Source organism: Myodes glareolus, chromosome X (assembly GCF_982192425.1).
Source record: "Myodes glareolus chromosome X, mMyoGla1.1, whole genome shotgun sequence".
Lineage (NCBI taxonomy): Eukaryota > Metazoa > Chordata > Mammalia > Rodentia > Cricetidae > Myodes > Myodes glareolus.
Genome location: NC_142053.1, coordinates 131,441,678 through 131,459,403, shown reverse-complemented (window position 1 = coordinate 131,459,403; position 17,726 = coordinate 131,441,678). Strand labels below are relative to the sequence as shown.

Genomic DNA, 17,726 nt, shown 5'->3' with positions numbered 1-17,726 from the left:
GCCTGTCCAGCCATGTCTCGCGCCGCCGCCTCCGCCGCTCGGACTCTGCGCTCAGGCCGCCGCTGCAAAGGTGGCATCATGCTTCCAGAAAAGTCGCAAGGGAAAGTACTACAAGCAACGGTAGTGGCTGTGGGATCAGGCGCGAAAGGAAAGGGTGGAGAGATTCAACCAGTCAGCGTGAAGGTTGGAGACAAAGTTCTTCTCCCAGAGTACGGAGGCACCAAAGTGGTTCTAGACGACAAGGATTATTTCTTGTTTAGAGACGGTGACATTCTTGGGAAGTACGTGGACTGATCACGAGAAGCTGCCCATTCCGCCGACGTTTTGAGCTCCGCATCATGTAAATAATTTCCGTGCCTCCTTTTATAATAAACTGATGGTGCCCTGCACCGATGACATCATCGTCGTCTGCAGTTTAGTGTCGCTGTGCTGTTGTGGCCCTTTCCAAATAAAATTATATAAACGAAAAAAAAACAAAACAAAACAAAAAAAAGAAACAGACCCACTATTCCACACACTCAGGAATCCCATAAAAACACGATACTGGAAACCATAACATATACACAGAGGCCCTGATGCAGGCCCATACAGGCCCTGTGCATGCTGCTGCTTCAGTCTCTGGGTTCATATGAGCTTCACTCATGTTTATTTAGAGGACCTTGTTTTCTTGGTATCCCCCATCCCCTCTGGCTCTTAAACTCTCTTTGCCTCCTCTTCCACAGGGGTCTCTGAGTTCTAAGGGGAGGGAGTTTATAAAGATATCCTGTTTAAGACTGTTTCACGGTCTCCCACTCTCCACATGACGTGTGGCTCTGGGTCTCTGTATTTGCTCCCATCTGCTGCAGGAGGAAGCTTCTCTGACCATGGCTGAATAAGGCACTGATATGTGAGTGCAGCAGAATGTCATTAGGAGTCATTTTATCACTACATTATTTATTTATCTACTCATTTATTCACTCATTCATTTATTTATTTGATCAGTAGTATTTGGTTTTACCCTACGTCTCTATCTAGTCTCAGGTTATTGGTCACCTAATCAGTGTCAGTATGGCTTGCATCTTGTGGAGTGGGCTTTAAGTCAAATCAGATTTTTGTTGGTGACTCCCACAAGCTTTGTTCCACCACTGCCCAAGCGTATCTTGCAGACAGGACCCCATTGTAGATCAAAGGTTTTGTGGTTGGGTTGGTGTTTGTTTGTCTTTTGATATTGTGCAGAATGTACTGAAGACATTGGAACATGGGGTGAAGGCTCTGTGTAGGCATCAGCTTGACTTCTCCATCTTCAGTGAGTTGTGTAGGTGTTGTCTTCAGCAATGAGAACTTGCTGTCATTTTTATGGAACACAATCTATTGTCTTGACAACAGCCTGGGTTGTTTGAAGATTTGCATGGGATCCCCTTTGGCCAACAACAACTTAATTAGATGTAACCCAATACCAAGCCTAGAAGCTTCATTTGGTGAGGAGAGATGGCCAGTTGGGACTCAGTCTTCCCAATTATTTGGCAATTTCATTTAGATTACCTTTATATATATTTTAGGACACGTCTACTGTATTAGGTTTCAAAACTACCCTTCAAATGTACCTTAATTTTAGCTATTTCTCCCCATATTCCTTCTCTAGTCTTGCTGTTCCCCCTCCCTACTTGATTTTCCCATTCCAGCCCACCACAAATCCATTAATTATTTATTCTGTTTCCTTTTCATAATATTTGTCTCCCTTAGTCCCATACTCTATACCTAATCTCTGATTTTATGGATTGTAGATTGGGTGTCATTGACTTAACAGCTATTCTCTACATATAAGTGAAAACATACTATATTTGTCTTTCTGGCTCTGTGATACCTCAGCCAGAATGATTTTTCTACTTCTATCCATTTGCCTGCAAGTCTCGTTATTATTATTATTATTATTATTATTATTATTATTTTGGTTTTTTTTTTTGAGACAGGGTTTCTCTGTAGCTTTGGAGCTTGTCCTGAAACTTGCTCTGTAGAACAGGCTGGCCTCGAACTCACAGAGATCCGCCTGCCTCTGCCTCCCGAGTGCTGGATTAAAGGCATGTGCCACATCGCCAGGCTCATGATATCATTTTTTAACAGCTGAATAATATTCCATTGTGTAAATGTTCCACATTTTCTTTATCCATTCTACTGTCGAGGGCCGTCTAGGTTGTTTCAATTTCTAGCTAATATAAATAGACAAGCAATGAACACAGTTGAGCAGGTGTCCCTGAGGTGGGATGAAGCATCCTTTGAATATGTGTCCAAGAGTAGTAGATGAGATTTTGAGCTAGATTGATTACTATTTTCCTGAAAACCACCACACTGCTTTCCAGAGTGGCTGTGTGTGTTTTCACTCCCACCAGCAATATCCTGGCCATCATAACCTGTTACTTGTGTTGTTGATCTTAGCCATTCTGACAGGTATAGAATCTCAAAGTTGTTTTGGTTTACATTTCCGTGATGGCTATGGATGTTGAATATTTCTTTAAGTCTTTCTCAGCCATTTGAGATTCTTCTGTTGTAAATTCTCTGTTTAAATCCGTACCCCATTTTTAAATTGGATTTTTTTGATACTTAGTTTCTTGAGTTCTTTATATATTTGGATATTAGTCCCCTATTGGATTGAAGTTGGTAAAAAAAAAATTTTGACCTTTCTGTGGACTGCTGTTTTATCCTATTGACGGTGTACTTTGCCTTACAGAAGCTTTTCCGTTTCAGGAGGTCCACTTATTGATTGTTGATCTTAGCTCCAGTGCTATCAGTGTTCTGTTCAGGAAGTTGTCTCCTGTGCCATTGAGTTCAAGGCTATTTCCCACTTTCTCTTCTGTCAAGTTCAGTGTATCTGGATTTATGTTGAGGTATTTGATCCACTTGGACTTGATTTTTGTGCAGAGCGATAAGTGTGGTCTATTTGCATTCTTCAACATGGAGCCATCTAGTTTGACCAGCACCATTTGTTGAAGATGCTGTCTGTTTTTCCAGGGTGTATTTCTGGCTTCTTTATTAAAAATCAGGTGTCTATAGGTGTAAGGATATGTCTGGGTCTTCAACTTGATTCCATTGATCAAGATGTCTGTTTTTGTACCAATTGCATGTTGTTTTTATTAATATAATTTTGTATTTCAACTGGAAATCTGGAATGGTGACACCTAGATATTCTGATTTTGTGAGTGTATATGTTTCCATATGAAGTTGAGAATTGTACTTTCAAGATTTTTGAAAAAAAATGTGTTGGAATTTCGACAGGGACTGCATCGAATTTGCTGATTGCTTTTAGTAGGATACTCCAATTTTGTTAATCTGAATCTTCTTTCTCTACCTTAGAGAAGGTAAGATCTTAGATACCTTAGATCATTTGGAAAAGGGTTCTTTGATTTTTCTCAAAGAACCAACTTTGTTTCATTGATTTTTTTTTGTTTTCATTTTATTGATTTCAGCTCTGAATTTGATTATTTCTTGCTGTTTACTCATTTGTTTTGTGATTTCTTCTTTTTGTTCTAGAACTATCAGGTGTGTTAAATTGCTAGTATGAGATCTCTCCAGATTTTTGTTTGTTTTGTTTTATGAAATTAGTGCTTTGAACTTGCTTCTTAAAACCACTTTCACTGTATTCCATAAGTTTGGTATGTTGTGTATTCGTTTTAATTCAATTTTAGAAAGTCTTTTCATTTTCTCCTAATTTGTTTGTTGACCCATTTTTCATTCAGTAGAGTGTTGTTCAGTTTGCATAAGTTTGTAAGCTTTCTGTTGTTTCTGTTGTTGGAATCCAGCTTTAATCCGTGGTGGTCAGATAGGATGCAGGTGTTGTTTCCATTTTCTTTTGAGACTTGTTTTGTGTCTGAGTATATGGTCAATTTTGGAGAAAGTTCTATGAGGTGGAAAGAGTATGTTCTTTTGTGTTTGGGTGAAATGTTCTGTAAATATCAGTTAGGTTCATTTGGTTTATACCATCAGTTAGCTCCAGCGTTTCTGTTTAGTTTTTGTCTGAGTGGCCTGTCTATTGGTGAGAGTGGAGCATTGAAGTCTCCCACTGTTCGTGCATGAGGGGCAATTTGTGACTGAAGCTGTAGAAGTGTTTCTTTACAAACTTGGGTACTCTTGTATTTGTAACATAGATATTGAGAATGGCAATGTCCTCTGTCCTCTTGGATTTTTTCTTTGATGGATGTGTAGTGTCCTTAGCTATCTCTTCTGATTAGTTTTGGTTTGAAGTCTATTTTGTCAGATATTAAAATGGCTACACCAGGTTCTTCTATACTTTTGCTGGAATATCTTTTTTCTGTTTTTTTAAGCTGAGGTGATATCTATCCTTAATGCTATGGTGTGTTTCTAGGCTTTGTCTTTTTATTGGGGAAGTGGAAACATGGATGTTAATAGATGTCAGTGACCGGTGACTACTGATTTCTCTGCTGCTGCTGCTGCTGCTGCTGCTGCTGCTGCTGCTGCTGCTGCTGGTGGTGGTGGTGGTGGTGGTGGTGGTGGTGTATTTGTGTGTGTCTTGTAACTTTGCTGGTTTGGGATTATTTATTCACTATGTTTTCTTGAATGTAATTAGCCTCTTTAGGTAGAGTTTACCTTCTAGCACCTTCTGTAGTTCTGGATTTATAGATAGGTATTGTTTATATTTGGTTTTATCGTGGAATGTCTTATTTTGTCCATCTATGGTGATTGGGAGTTTTACTGGGCTATAGTGTTCTGGGCTGGCATCTGTGTCTCTTAGAGTCTGTTAACACATCTGCCCTTCTGGCTGTTAGAGTTTTCACTGATCAGTCAGGTGAAATTCTAGTAAGTCTGCCTTTCTATGTTGCTTGGTCTTTTTCCCTTGCAGCTTTTAATATTCTTTCTTTGTTCTGCATGCTTAGTGTATTGATTAAAGGCTAAGGGAACTTTTCTGGTCCAGTCTGATATTCTGTATTCTTCTTATACTTTGATAGGCATCTCCTTCTTTAGGTTAGAGAAATTTTCTTCTGTAATTTTGTTGAAAATGTTTTCTGGTTGATTTGAACTGTATTTCTTCTTCCTCTGTGCCTATTATTCTTAGACTTGGTCTTTCCATAGTGTCCCAGATTTTTTGGATGCTTTGTTCCAGGAGTTTTTAGATTTAACATTTTCTTTTACCAAGGTATCCATTTCTTCCATTGTGTCTGCAATGCCTCAGATTGTCTCATCTGTCCTTGTATTCTGTTCTTGAAACTTGCCTCCGTGGTTCCTGTCCTAGTTCTTAAATTTTTCGTTTCCAGAATTCCCTCAGTTTGGATTTTCTTTGTTGGTTCTATTTGCGCTTTCAGGTCTTAAATGATTTTACTCATTTCCTTCCACTCTGTGTGTTTCCATAGGTCTCTTTAGGGGATTTATTCATTTCCTTTAACTGTGTCCCTTTTTTTAAGGGCTTTATTCCTTTCCTCTTTAAAGACTTTTACCATATTCATGAAGTCTCTTTTAGGTCTTTTTCTTATATTCCAGCATAGCTGTGTTATGGTTGCTGGGCTCTAGTGGAGACATACTGTGATTGATGTGTTTCATGCTGGAGTCTAGGCTTCTGGGATTTTGAAGATTGTAATTCTAGGTGCTGATATTTGGTCTTGTCTTTATTGGGTGGGTATTTTGCTTCTTGGTTTCTGTTTCTGTTAGAAGGTTGTGTCTGTGTATTGTCTGGTGCCCTGATAGTTGTGGATCCTCAGGGTTCTGGGTGAAGTGTGGTTCAGGGTATTGAGACCTGAGCCTTATGAGTGGGGATAGGCTACAGTGGTGGGGGATCTTCACAAAGAGGAGAAAGGCAGTGTCTTCCACCAGGGTCTTCTTAGTCCCTGGGAATGTGGGTAGAGAGTGAGGCTTTTCCACAGCAGGTCTGCTCCAGAGCTGGGGCTGAGGGAGAGGGGAAGAGCTGCAGTTAGCCTACTACGTGCTTCCCTGTTTGGAGTGGCCTGTGGGTTCCCAGGGACTGTCTGCAGGAGTTGGAGGCTGGGACAGAGGAATGAGTTGGGGTATGGAAGTTTGGAGGGAAAGAACTGTGTGGGCCTCTGGAGATGGGTGAAAGATGGGTCGGGAGGCTGCAGAGCTGGAGATGAGACTTGGGGGTTAATTTGAAGCAGAGGGAGGGGTAAAGATCTACAATTGGACAACCTGCTTCTCTGCCCAGTCTCTCTCTCTCTCTCTCTCTCTCTCTCTCTCTCTCTCTCTCTCTCTCTCTCTCTCTCTCTCTCTCTTCCTCTCTCTCTCTCTCTCTCTCTCTCTCTGTGTGTGTGTGTGTGTGTTCAGGGAGTGCCTGCTGGAGTTCAGGGGTGGAGACAAAGAGGACGTAGAAACAGGTGGGAGGAGGGAGGCTGAGGTAAATCCCAGTGGGAGTCACTAGAGATTTGATTGGAAGAGACTGCTGCAGGTACAGCAGAGCTGGGGATGAGACTGGGGGATCTGGAGGAACAGAGGGAGAGGTGAAGATCTGCGGTCAGCCTACAGCTTCCCTGGCCGAGGAGCCTGTGGTTTAGCTGAGAATGCCTGCTGGTATTGGGGGCTGGGATTAAGCAGTGGTTTGTGGGGAAGGAGGTTAGGAGCAGATCTGAGGAATCCACAGGAGATGGGGGCTGGGCAACAGGGACTCTTGAGCAGGTGTCCTGCTGCAGAGCTGAGGAAGAGACTGGGGGTTTGGGTTTGGAAGGGCAGGATGCGAGCTGGCCGTAGGCTACCTGCTTCCTTGCTGTTGAGATTTTCCTTGCAGTATTTTACTTTTTATTGTTTTATGCCATTTTAACTCTTGATTGGTTTACACACACACACACACATACACACACACACACACACACACACACACACACACCTAATATATAATTCCATAATTTCATTGTATTAGGATTTATGGCGAAGTAGCTGGGCATTAAGTCATATTTACTATTTGGGGTAACTAGGCCGCTTGGGTCAAATTCCTGTAGTGACTTTTGTTTTCTTCTCGATTCCGAGTTTGCCCCCATCTCCCTTGGAAATGATGTGTCTTGCAACTCTTTTGCGTTTAATTTGCTCTTAGGGTACCAGAGCCCTGTAGGTGTAGGTGCTAAAGTATGAGGGACAAAACGTACCGCGATCATGGTTAATTCTTAGTGTTTTACCTGGACTGGGTCTTGTGACTGTGACCTTCACAAGCTCTCGAGAGTTATTCTCCAGCCTTCTCTCCGCCCTTTAGCCTTCGCTTTCTACTTCCTTGGAGCCCTGGCCCTGCTGATAGTGTGTTCCCCTCAGGGGAATTTGGAAACCGAGATGGGGGCTGGAATGGGAGGAATGCCCTTCCCCCAACCAGGAATAAGGCTCAGTTGAAGTATTTTCCCTCGGAGCATATTGTTTGTTGTGAAGAAATCTCTGGGTATATTTCACAAGGATTCCTCATCCTCTGCCCTTGTCGACGTCAGGACATTTTTCTAGGATCTTCAGTGTAAGAATCTGGTGAGGTTTCTGGAAGTAGAGCTTTTGGTGCGGGACTCCGGAGCCCGTGAGTTTCTCAGCTCTGTGCTGGTCCTCAGGGCTCCAGCAGTTCACCCACTTGCCATTTGAGCGTTCCCACCTGTCGGTGGTGGTGGTGGTGTACCTATGGCTCTAACCCGCTTTACCCCAGGTAAGCAGATCTCAGCTGGGAGTCTTTGGCTAAGGCTCTCTTCAGACTTGGGGGTGGTGGTTTCCTCTGCAGCCTCAATTCTCTGATGGGTCCAGAAAAAAGAATCTAGTTGTTCCCACCCCCTTATTGTCCAGCCTTTTCTTATGCTGAGGGTAAGAATAGAAATTTCCAACTGTTTACTTGGGAAAACTGAATTGGAAAGTTCCATATTTATTGTTATTTTATTAAATTTAGGTTTTTTAAGACCAGGTCTCACTCTATAGTTGAAGTTAGCTACAGATTCACAGTGTATATCTCAGTCTGCCTTGGAACTCATGGCGCCCTCATGCCTTAACCTCTGGGGTACTTGAAATATAGGAACAAGACATTACTCCTAGCTAATTTTTTTTTCAGTTCAAGGGGTTGAAGTTGAACCTTTAGCATGCTAGGCAGACCCTCTACCCTCCATTAACCTCCAGCCTCCCATTTATTTACACACAGTGAATCTGTTACAGCGATGCTTTTCTAGTACTGAAATTTGTGAAAAGATTATTTTCTACCTTACCTTGTTCAATTTGTGTTAAATGGTAAAGGAAAGGGGTATTTGTAATGCTTCGGGGGCATGGACTGTATATTTCTGGGGCAGAGATCATTGCTAGTCGGTAGGTTCTCAAAATGTATACTGTACCCTGTTACCATGTAGCCATTTAACCATATGCTCGAAATGCTGCCCCAGACTAGGGTGTTCTAATCTTCATCAGTGAGCTTTTCCAGAAGTGTTATTTGCAAATTTGCCAGAGGAGTAACTTCAGATAACTATGCAATCAAAATACTATTTTGAATTTTTGAAAGATCAGGTCCTCTCAAATATTTCTCAGTATAGTATGAATGATCAAACTAAAACGTGGCTAAAATAACAGAACGTGAAGCTTTAAGGTACCTAAAAATAAAATTGTAAGAGGCAGAGGTAGTGGATAACCGCAGTGCCACAGTGTTTCTTGGACAGATCAGGAAAGCTGCATATATGAACTCACAGTGGTTATGACAACATACCCAAGACCTAGGCAGACAAAATTCCACCGTGGAGCTGAGAGCTGGGCCCGAAATCTCACCCTTAATCATGGGGTTGTTATCAACTGTCAGCTGCTAAAGACGGACAGTTTTCTCTAAGAATATAGCCCCTGGTAAGCTGATCATGCTCCACTGGAAAACCACACATCCAAGGATATTTGAGCAGCACAAGGGAGGGTGTACTGGGGCTGGGTCGGCTGGACGGAAGAAAGGGGGGAAATGATACAATTATTATCTTAAAAAATAAAAGGATACAAAGTTTGGTGGGTACATCTTGGAAAAGTTGGGAGTGGTGAATATAATTAAAACATGTAGGAAACTCCTAAGAAACAAATTGTGTGTGTGTGTGTGTGTGTTATAAAAATAATATAATACCTGCTTTTTTCAGACATGGCAGATCTGTAAAAGCCACCAAGATTAAGGCACTTGCCAAGGTTATAAGGCTAATGCAGTGTGGAGCTACAATTATAGTTTATACCTCCTCAGTGCTGCTCCCTCCATCACAAAGGCCTTCTCATTGCCTAGGCCACCTTCCTGTGAAGGCTGTCCTGGTGTTCACAAGAAACTATCTCCTGAACTGTCTGTAAATACTCCACTGCTTTCCTCCTGGAAGATGAGTCTGCTTTCTGTCTGCCCTGCCTCTATTCTTCTGTGTTTCCTTTTTTTTTTAACTTGTTTCTTTGAGACAGGTTTTTTCTGTGTAGCCCTGGCTATCCTGGAACTCATTCTGTAGACCAGGCTGGCCTTGAAATCAGAGATCCCTCTGTTTCTGCCTCCTGAACAGGATTAAAGGTATGCGCCACCACCGCCTGGCTACTATTTTTTCTTTTTAAAACCATTCACGTGGGCTCTGGAGAAATAGCTAGTTGTAGACAGAGCACTTGCCTAGTGTGTTCAAGGCCTTGTTTTTCATTCCCAGAACTTAAAATACATAAATTAATATGGTATATTATCAATGAAAATAAAAACTTTCCAGTATCATGTGGAAGTTTCCCTCTTCTTACTCCAGATATAGCTGCTAGCAGGGATTAAATATGACCCTCCTCAGTTCAGTTATTTCAGTCTGTAGTCATTCCCATAGACTGATTGTCTCTGTCTCTCTGATTTTTAAGACAGGGCCTTAAACTTAATTTTGTGGTAGTCCTCCTGCCTCAGTCTCCCAAGTGATGGGATTACAGGCATACACCTTCATTCCAGACTCTCTATTTCTTAACTCTCCCTGTGGTAATAGGGGCCAAATGCAGGGCTCTGAGCACACCAGGCACTCCTCCGCATCCCTAGGCCAGATATATACTCTAAAAAGAAACACGCTCTATCATTTTTCTGAGACAAGGTATTTTGTGTAGCCTCGGCTAGCCTTAAATTCATGATAATCCTCCTGCATCAGTCTTCCAAGTGCTGGGACTGAGGGCCAGAGGTATGACACTGAGACCTACTTAGGATTTCCAGAAGAATTTTATTCGTATAACATATCTGGGGAACATTTGTGTCTCGGAGCACATGAGTCCCATAGGATGAAAGGACACTTTCATCCTTCCACAGACAGTAGCAGTAAGCCATATACTGCTATGCGCAAGTAGAGCTGGCTTTAAGGCTTTCGGATGAGTTATATATGTGACTTTTTGTCTTGTTTTGTTTGCTTATGTTTTGTTTTTTAGATAGGGCCTCATGTAGCCCAGGCTGGCATGAAACTTGCTATATAGCCTAGGCTGGCCTTGAACTCCTTATCCTTCTGCTGCTTTCTCTTAAATGCTAGGATGGCAGAATGCCACCATGACCAGCTTTTTTGTCTGTTTTTGTGGTACTTGGGATTGGATCCAGGGCCTTGTATATACTCGCTTAAGTGCTCTAACACTGACCGGTATCCCCAGCTATGGTGTTTAATACTCATTTTTCTATACATGATGTCACATTCTTCCTGTGGCTGTAGGAAGGGTCTCTCTCTTGAGTTTTTTTCCCCATCATAGAATTTGTTGGCAATCTCTTATCCCTGCCTTTTTTATTTTTTGAATATCGATAATGACAAATATAGACTTAGTTACCAGTTATTAGGCAGAGTCATACTACCCAGAGGAGAAGCACATGGTTTGTAGTATATATTTCAGGGCAGTTTCTCCTTATTCATTACTTTACCTGTTCTTATGTCAGCCCCATAAATGTGTAACTTTGGTAACGAAGGAATAAAGAACAAGGAGAGGAATAGGGTGCTGTTTGTAATAGGCCTAGTGAAGCGGGCCTGTAATTTCAAGCACCCAAGAACGCTGATGCAGGGCTATTGCACATTTAAGAGCTGCTGGTGCTAACAAAAGGGGTTCAGAGTCACCCTAGACAGCTTAGTGAGATATGGCCTCAAAATAAGTAAAAACAAGGCTCCCTGGTAAACAGCTTCATGTATGATGTCTATGTTAGTAGTCACACACCTTCCTTCACAGTGGGCATTAGGTGGTGTGGCATTCCAGTGAGCAGAAACACGAAGATAGCAATCCTCGTGTTGTGGCCCTAGCTTTGGCAATTAGCACCCTGGCTCTACTGTTGGTAAAACCATGTTGGGTCAGGAACTTCTGGATTGGAGCAGATATTAGGAGCAGTAGATACAGAAGATGTGACTCCTGCCACATGCCTGTGGCTTTGGGGAACATGGCTGTGTCTGGTGGAGGCAAAGATGACAGAGTAGGTACCAGCGTTGATAGTCACACTTGTCTCCAAGCTTCCCCATCCCTTTCTGTGCTTTACGTTCTCATTTTCTTCTCATACTTCCCAAAGACCCTTTTAATGGTATGTATAGGCAATGCGTTACAGTTGCGTTATCTAGTACCCATCACTCTGTATTGCCTGCATTCCTTCAGAGTTAGGGTAAAGAGTTTCTTCTTCCTTGTCTTTCCCGTGTCTTAAATACTTGCCAGTTGTAAGCTGCGCTGTGACTAAACCAAAGCTAAGATTCCTAAGTGAAGTGATTACAGGGGTCAAGTCAAATCAGGCAGATTGTGTTTCAGACTGCATTGGTATGCTGCCTAAAGACCCCGCTGCTGGACTGTGGGGAAGCTCAGGAGTTTCCAAGGGAAAATTGGCCATTTAGAGGTATAGTAGTATTTTAGTATTTAACAACCCAGATGGTGTATAGATGCACAGCAACAGAAAAATTGCCCTGAATAAATATTTCAGGGTCCATATGAGTATTTCAGAGTACTATGTATTTAGAGGATTGTGTGTTCTCTTGAGGGTTTAGATGTGAGGCCCAGTTGACTGACACATATACTTCAGTCACTGCATTTGTGTGAAGTGGGAAGACAAAACACATTGTAGATGAAAAGGTTCCACACTTGTTGGCTGGGTATGAGAGTTTTGTCTGTAATGTGTTCTTAAGCGCGTAGCTGAAGTGCAGTGTGAAAGAGCATACATATGTTGTTGGCAGGTCCTGTGTGGGAGAACCAGGGGAAGGATGGAAAGGGGAAAGTAGGTATGGAAGTGAGAAGTGGCCTGAAATAGGTTCCTCAGTTTCGCTGTTGAATGTAAGTCCTTTAAATGGTCACAGGGTGAGTATTTTGTGTTAGGCATCAAGCTGGATTTGTATTTGTGGATAGAGTTAGACCTTTTAAAAATATAACATATCCCCCACACCCCAAAAACTTTTTAAAAGGAGCATTTGCAAGTTCTTTGATATATACTAATAACCTAGTCCCTTTCTTTGAGTGCTTATTTGATATTGGAGCAGCGGCCCTCCACAGCTTGTGATGCTCCTAAAACAGTCCTTCAAAGTCTACAGTGAGATTTCTTTCTCTCTCCTTTCTTCTTGTGTTTTTGTTAGTGTTTAACTAGTTCACTGAATCAGTTACAATTCAGCCTCCTGGTACATTTCTAATGGCTTGTTGGTTAGGGATCGGAGTAAACATCAATTCCCAAATTAGAATGTCTATTCTTGCATTTAAGGGGTTTTCTAGTTTTAAACATAAGGTGGTTGTGTGTGTAGGGGGGAGAAGCCTAGGGAAAGTCCTTCTAGACCAAAAATCATGATCGTGATTTCAATTTGTCTGCTTCCTTATTCATGCAGTATATTTCTCAAGACCCACTGCCGTGCATTCCCACCTCAGTATAACTTGCAAAGAAGAGAAGGCTGTTTCAAACTTGACTCCCTTTTTCCTGACTGGCTTACTGTATGTTTTCCCCAGACTCAGGCCATGGCAATCCGTCTTGGAGGAATTTCCTTTTATCATTTAACTAGACTTTAACTTAAATCACTCCTTTCTGTCTGTGACATTCGCCATGCCATCAAAGCTTGAGATAAATTTTACTGCTTTTTCACTCCTTTGAGGCAGAAATGTAGACTTACCTAACTAACTTGGAATGTATACTCTAATTTTACTCTGCTTCCTTGTCAGTGTATGTAGACGCTAGATTAACTCATAACACAGTTTTTAAGAAGGCATTCCATTGCTAGTTGCCCCTGCTGCCCTTTTAGACCACGAAGTTTTGTGAGTTGACTCTGTGTCGTGGATTAAAATCGCTAGGCAGCGTGGCATGAGCAGCAGGTCCAGATACTTGGTGAAGGAGTGCAAGCTACTTAAGCCAGCACCACTGTCCTTGTCCCAGCCACGGCTGTTTCCTGTTCTAGAGGTTACAGTGGGTAGTTCTAAGTCGCTTGTGCACACTTGCCCTAAATGCTCCTTGAAAGGTCATCACTGCTGAAAGTTTTCAAAACATCACAGGAGGAGTCATCAGCTTTGAAGGGACCAAGTGACCTGGCTAGGTCCGGGCTCCACAGAGGTAACTCTGCTTGGTTCTAAATATTTACTTTATTGTGTGTTTCTATCATATGATGCCTAAGAATTGGTAGGCATTTTATGTTATTAACTACTTCCAATTGCTCTCCACTGAGCAGTCTGAATAATGAATATATGTTAGAGATTACAGACCTGGCAGAGATGGGAGTAGAGGCAAGAAAAGAAATTTTCAGACCTTCAGCATGTCAAACTGGGCCTGCTGACTCATTTCTTAATCTAAACCGTAGTTAAACCTCTGTTTAGCCTGAGAGATACACCATGCCTACTAAGCCTCTAGTACTCAAAATAAAGCTTTACTTGGACTAGAAAAAATTCCCACTGGAGAAGTGCTGGCTATGCCTTTGTAAAACCTGTGAGCTTCTTGAAAAACTGTTAATTAAAAGTTGCTAACTTGGGTCCAACTTTAAAAACTATATCAAAATATAAACTACCTAAGTGCCCCAAATATGCTATATATCAAAATATAAATTACCTAAGTGCCCAAAATATACTATCTTTGCTAACTTAGCTGCTATACTTTATCTGCTGAAATGTGAAATTCTTTAAAAATGCAAGTCCTGTTTGATAATGTAGGTGATTGTCAGTGGTCTTCAGATACTATAGGTAAAATTATGGTTAATAAAGATTAACTTGCAGGAGGCCTTTCAGGCTGGGCATATAATTTCCTTTTAATCTGATAAACTAAACATTTAGTTAGGTAAGAGGATCACACCAGGCTTACAAATGATTGTTGCTTTTTGCAGTGTTTTAACTCATTGCCACTTAATAGTCATTTCCACTCCATTTGAATTCTGTTCATTCATGCTATATTAGTTCATCAGGATGTAATTATGATGAACTAAAAGAGTATAAACCCCATTCAATGCCTTACACTTCATAAAGTTTTGTTGTATTAACGTTTCAGGATGTACTGGGCCTTAGGAGCCGAAGAGATTAATAACATTTCCAAGCCCTCCATGAAGGGCCTGATTATTGGAGCACACTGTAACTGGGTTAATGTTAAACAGTGGCTGTCCTGCTGATTCACTTAGGGACCTGGGAGATGACAGTTTTATTCTTCTTTACTGGGCTGGCCTTACTGCACAATTAATTAAGACCTGCTTAAAAATAGCCTTCAGAATAGGGCCAGAGAAGGGAAAGCCTTTAAAATAATGGAACTGTAGTAGTGAATTTATTGCCAGGGCTGCAGTAGCTACTCAACCAGGTTGGATTTATGAATATTACAAACTGTGTTGCTTTTTTGAGAACACTACGGAGGCCCCTTACCCTTCCTTCTCTACTTGCCTGCCTCCCTCCCTCCCACCCTCTCTTTCTCTCTTTCTTTCAATAAAACCTCACCACGTAGCTCAGGCTGTCCTCAAATTTGCAGCAATCCTGCTGGGGTGGTGGTGGGGGCACATGCCATTAATCCCAGCACTCCGAAGGCAGAGACAGGCGAATCTCTGTGAGTTCAAAGGCCAGCCTGGTCTACAATGCTAGTTCTAAGACAGCTAGGACTGTTACACAGAGAAACCCTGTTTCGAACCCTCCCCCTCACCTCATATTGAAGTAATTCTCCTGCCCAACTTCCTGAGTATCAAAATTGAAGTTCCCTGTTACTATCCCTGCATTTTTTTTAGTAATGAGAATTGAATCCAAGGCCTCCTGGGCAAGTGGTCTACCAACTACTGTATATCTACATCGCTCTATATATTCTTGGTTGTACTTTAGAGTTTCCAAATGGTTAAGTGATACCAAAGAATGGATTTTGGGGCTGGGGGTGTCATACAGTCATCGGAGTGCTTACCTAGCATGAATGAAGCCCTGGGTTTAATCCTAAGTGCAAAATAAAACTGGGGGTAGAGCATATGTCTGCCATCCCAGCATGCTATAATTTCAGTACTCAGGAAGTAGAAGCAGGAAGATTAGAAGTCAAGATCATTCTTAGCTACATAGGGAGTTTGAGGTCCAGCCTGGGTCACAGGAAGGCCTGTATTTAAAAAAAATGGCTTTCATTGTAATTTGATATGCAATTTATAGTTTTATTGCATTTTCCTTTTTTAAAAAATTGTGGTACTAAGGATTTAACCCAGGACCTCAGGCATGCCAAACCTGTATTACTTCAGAACCACACTTCTAATCCCAAACAACTCTGTGTATTTATCTAAGTATGTATGCACACTTATGGAAGAGCTGTTTACCTATGTGCATGCATGTTCGTGCACGCACACACACACACACTCGCATATAGAAGTCAGAAGAAGACTATCAAGTACCCTCCTCTCTTGCTCTTTGCTTTGTTCACATTGAGAGTGAATTTTACTTAATGTGAAGTTTGTTTCGGGTAGGCTGACTGGACAGTAGCTTCTGGGATCCACTTGTCTTGCCCCCCCCCCCCGTGCTAAATCTACAAGCATGCACAGCCACATTCAGCTTTTTACATCAATGCTGGGGATTTAAAATCAGGCCCTCATGCTTGTGAAGCATGCCCTCTTACCCACCGAGTTATCTCCCCATAATTCCAAAACAATGTTATTTTTGAAACAGGGTTCTGCTATGTTGTTCTCGCCTACCCAGAATTGTAGGCTCAAGTGATCCTTCTACATCAGCCTCACAAAGTAATTGGGACTTCAGGTGTGTGCCAGCACACCTGTCCTCGTGTTTTGTTTTAAATTATACTATGCATATAAAGATGATTGATGTGTGCACTTTAAAGAATAACTGAAAGATGAACACGTCACCAGATCAAGGAAGATGACCAGTGTTTCAGAAGCCCAGAGCTCAGCTCTCGTAGATCCTGCCTTTATTTTTGTCACTTTCTTCCTTCTACTTGTAATGCAATCGTTTGTATCCTAAAATTTAGTTTTGCCTGTGATTGTGTTCAGGAATAGAGTCATGTTTGTTAGGAGCTCTTTTATGCCTGGAGTCTTTCAGCATGTGTTTGTGAGGTTTTATGCATATTATTACTGTGAGTTTTAATTCATTTTTATTTGATTTTTTTTTTGAGACAGGGGCTTGCTACGTCACCCAAGGCTGATTGCAAAGTCACTAGCCTCCTAAGTGCTAGAATTACAAGCCCACGTTAGTGGCACATTAAAAAAAGACTTTTCTGTCTTTGCCTTTGTCCCCTTTTAAATTAGGATCCTAGTAATTTTAAAGTTTCTGGACATGTCTACATTGATGTCTGGCTCTTTCTGCTAAATGAATTATGAAGTGTGAAACTCGTCTGGACTTGAATCTTCTGAGGCACCCACCTATCAGTTTGATGGCATTTGTTTAGACGAGGCTGCATCTTTAAGGCTTCTGCACTAGGTTAGAAAATCTTCCTTTCTCCAAGGCCGGTCCAAGGGTCTGGTCATGTGATCTCAGCTGTGACATCACACTCTGACCAACCAGGAGCACTGGTGGCTCTTTAGGTGGCGTTTGTTGCTGTGAAAAAGCAGAGAAAGCAGCAAGTGCCCTTGTAAAGCGTCCCAGAGCGGGCCTCCTTCTGTACAAGCGCCTCAGCCTAAATGAGCAAATGCGGGCTGCCAAGGGAATTTTTTCCTTGAGGCAGAAAAAAAGAAAACTGTGATCCAAGGTAAGCAGCCTGAGCCCAGCCCCGGACTGAAGTGTGCTCCGGGAGCAGGGGATCTGGAGAATTGCAAGCAGCCTGTAGTAGGATTCTAATCACTGCCTGCCCTGTGCTAGCGGCCTGATCAGTGCGTGTCTAGCAGGAGACAGATGACAAAGGAGGATGCGGTGGTGCTCATGTTACCTAGTGATGTAATAGGATTCTCTCTTTCCTGCCAGGACGCTGTTGCAGATCTTCATTTTGCCTTAAAGCTGGGGGTGGTGGAGGAGCTCATTTGATATATAATGTAACATTAGACTGCTATCTGATGCTTCTCAGAATCTTTCACAAAATCCTGCCTTTTTTTTTTCCTTCCTGAAAGGAGAACTCTGAAACTAGAGCAAATTCAATGGAAGCATTAACCCGCTCTGAGGAGCCAGTTTCTGGCTGTTTGATGTCCAGCGTTCATGTCAGCGTTTAACTTGAGAGTGGAACAGCTTGGTTCAGCTCCCTTCTTCCCACAGACTTTCTTTTCTTTCTGCCCCTGTTTCTGAGCTGGCTTTTCCCCCCGCCAAGCTCTCAAACATAGCAGCTTTCATCTTTTATCAGTGTAACACTGACATGATAGGAAATGCTGGGTAGTGATTCAGCAGACATCCATTTTCTAGCCAAGTACGAGTGAAGATAGGAAAAGGACTTTGGTTGGAGGTTTTAAGATTAACTTGTTCACCTCCTCCACGCTGCTTCAGTGACCCACCCACCT

At 42.1% G+C, this 17,726-nt stretch overlaps 1 protein-coding gene and 1 pseudogene across 3 annotated transcripts in view; both read left to right on the top strand.

The window, feature by feature from the left end:
• Clcn5 (Cl-/H+ antiporter 5) overlaps positions 1–17,726 on the top strand; it is a 163,073-nt gene that overhangs the window by 108,543 nt on the left and 36,804 nt on the right. The window contains exon 1 of one of the 3 annotated variants that reach the window (XM_048461310.3): positions 16,810–16,990. The exons of the other annotated variants lie outside the window; for them this stretch is intronic. The gene's annotated coding sequence lies outside the window, so the exon portion shown is untranslated. Of the gene's footprint in view, positions 1–16,809; positions 16,991–17,726 lie in introns of those variants that run through there. 3 annotated transcript variants of the gene reach the window in all.
• LOC125417798 (10 kDa heat shock protein, mitochondrial pseudogene) lies at positions 13–401 on the top strand (annotated as a pseudogene).